Source organism: Otolemur garnettii, unplaced genomic scaffold, assembly GCF_000181295.1.
Source record: "Otolemur garnettii isolate 467f Iridium unplaced genomic scaffold, OtoGar3 scaffold00192, whole genome shotgun sequence".
NCBI lineage: Eukaryota > Metazoa > Chordata > Mammalia > Primates > Galagidae > Otolemur > Otolemur garnettii.
The window spans coordinates 674,506-677,564 of record NW_003852587.1 but is presented as its reverse complement, the minus strand read 5'-3'; the positions used below and the strand labels follow the sequence as shown (position 1 = coordinate 677,564).

At 43.2% G+C, this 3,059-nt stretch overlaps 1 pseudogene across 1 annotated transcript; it reads left to right on the top strand.

Moving 5' to 3' along the window:
- The first annotated feature begins 2,434 nt into the window (after window positions 1-2,434).
- Window positions 2,435-3,058, top strand: LOC100962429 (annotated as a pseudogene). The gene has a single exon (XR_001161752.2). The product of XR_001161752.2 is annotated as a glyceraldehyde-3-phosphate dehydrogenase pseudogene (transcript).
- The last annotated feature ends 1 nt before the right edge of the window (window position 3,059 follows it).

Below are 3,059 nucleotides of genomic sequence, written 5' to 3'. Positions count from 1 at the left end.
CATTGATCCCACTGCTAGATATGAAGAGAAATAAAAATATATGTCCAAAAAAAGGACTTGTATGTGAATTGTTACAGCACCATTATTCATAATTGCCAAAAGGTGGAAACAGTCAAATATTCATCAACTGGAAATGGAGAAACAGATGTATACCATACAATAGAATACTATGGGGCAATAAAAAGAAATGAAGTACCAAGACATGCTATAAAGTGCCTGGACCTCAAAAACATGCTACGTTAAAAAAGCTGGACCCGAAAGACCACACGTTGTATGATTCCATTTTGATTAAATGTCTAAAAAAGTCAAATCTGCAAAGATAGTAGATGAGTGGTTTCCTAAGGCTGGAGGGCAGGAAAAGGATTGCAAGTAGTCATGAGGGATCTTTCTTTTGGTGGGAAGGAAATGTTCTGAAACTTGCTTGTGGTGATATTTGCTCAACCCTGTAAATTCACTAGGAATCACTGCATTTTACACTTAAAATGGGTGAACTTATGGTAACTAAATTATGCCCTAATAAAACTGCTTAAAAGAATAAATACAACCGTGATAATCAAAAGGCCACCCCCTAAACAAATCACTATTAATCATGTTAATCCACCAGAACAGCATAATGTGGATGACTTTATCAGAAGCACAGCCTGAAGGAAAGAAATTAATTTCTGGAGGCAGAAGCCTGTCTTCGACAAATGGAGAGATCCCACAGAGAACAAGAGGAGTGCAGTTCTGCCCTTCCCATCCCAAGAGGCTATAGGGAGGGCACAACCCTATTTCACTGCTGCATCCACTGCTCCCAATCCTATTATACCTTTCCAAAAGGGGACTAGAGAGGAAATTACAATTTATGCTATTCTGAAGATCCTAAGAATTATGTGCTTATTGAGGGAGTCTTGGGTTTTCAAATATTTTCTTTGAAATAATGTATCAGATGTTCTTTCAGACAGAAGACCAGTAGTGAATATTGAGATTTAAGGACCACATCCTTTTTCCATGCTGAAAATATGCCCATATGACTCATTTAATCACAATTCTCATGCCACATAAACCCCCAACAGATGAGTAACCAGTTTTCATAAATAATCATAATAGTTGCCATGTACAGGACACGTTGTGTGTCAAGCATTGTAGTCAAGGCTTTAATCCTCTCAACAAACATAACTTCATGAGGCAAGATCCATCTTTATCCTCACTTTATAGATGAGGAATCTGAGGCTTAAAGAAGTTATGAAGCTCACCTATAGTCATGCAGCTGGTATTTAATGGAGCTGAGACTCTTCCCACTGAACCTTAAAACTGCAGAGGTTACAGTCTCAGCCCTTCCTCTCTACACTGGTGTTTTTCAAGTTTATTTTCATTAATGAATGACGACCAAGGACATATAGGTGTATCTATAAATGAAAACAGTACTTACCTCTACTATGCACAATGCACCCTGATATTTTTATTCTTTTTATCTTATTTTACTTTTTCTTTTTTTTTTTGTAGCGACAGAGTCTCACTTTTTCGCCCTCGGTAGAGTGCAGCAGAGTCGCTCCAGCAACCTCCAACTCCTGGGCTTAGGCAATTCTTCTGCCTCAGCCTCCCAAGTAGCTGGGACTACAGGCGCCCGCCACAATGCCCGGCTATTTTTTGTTGCAGTTTGGCTGGGGCTGGGTTTGAACCCGCCACCCTTGGTATATGGGGCCGCCGCCCTACTCAATGAGCCACAGGTGCCTCTCTATCTTATTTTGCTTTTTAATATCTTGCTTAATACCACTAAAACCCTTTCATGACATATGAGTGGGTTGCTACTCCCAATTTTAAAAACACTAGCACACATCAAAACCTGTATATGTCACACTGAGATGTGCCTGTCTACAGAAACTTTCACAACCTTTTTAGGTATGCCCATCAAAGTTAAGTCTGACCATCTGCCCACACTGCAGCCCTTCACCTTTCCAGAGGAAGGAGGAAGAGAGAACTAAGAACCAAAGCCAGTCATCCACCCTACTCAAGGTTATGCTAAGTGCTATGGTTTGAATACAGTTTGTTGGAGGTGGGGACTTGTGCTGTTAGGCCTAGGCTAAAGTAGAAAAATACCAGTTAACTCCTGGCAAATTTCTGGGCTCAAGCCCTCAACAAAATGGAGTAAGTCTGGTTCACTCCCAAGATAGATGGGGAAATACTCACCAACTTCTAGCTTGAATACTCACCTGAGAAACTGGGAAATACCAACTATCCCTGGACTGACTTTTGGTTTTTTGTTTGTTTGTTTATTTTTGGCCAGGGCTGGGTTTGAACCTGCCACCTCCAGCATATGGGGCCGGCACCCTACTCCTTTGAGCCACGGACACCACCCTAGACTGACCTTTAAGAAATACTAGGTGGGGAAAATATTAAAACAAAGAGGTATGACATATGGCTAACTACCGTATAATTCTGCTTCTGTGGCTCTCTGGTCTTCCCGTTCATCAGACAGCCGCTTCTTCTAGTACAGCGCCAGCCGCATCCCCGAGGCACCATGGTGAAACCGAAGTTCTGAATAAACGGCTTTGGTCGGATTGGGCGCCTGGTCTGCAGGGCTGCTTTTAACTCTGCCAAAGTGGATATTGTCGCCATCAATGACCCCTTCATTGACCTCAACTACATGGTCTACATGTTCCAGGATGATTCCACCCATGGCAAATTCCATGGCACAGTCAAGGCTGAGAACGTGAAGCTTGTCATCAATGGAAATCCCATAACCATCTTCCAGGAGCGAGATCACACCAAAATCAAATGGGGTGAGGCAGGTGCTGAGTATGTTGTGGAGTCCACTGGCATCTTCACCACCATGGAGAAGGCTGGGGCTCACCTACAGGGGGGTGCCAAAAGGGTCATTATCTCTGCCCCTTCTGCTGATGTTCCCATGTTTGTGATGGGTGTGAACCACGAGAAGTACGAAAACAGCCTCAGCATTGTCAGCAATGCCTCCTGTACCACCAACTGCTTAGCCCCCTTGGCTAAGGTCATCCATGACAACCTTGGCATTGTGGAGGGACTCATGACCACAATCCATGCCATCACTGCCACCCAGAAGA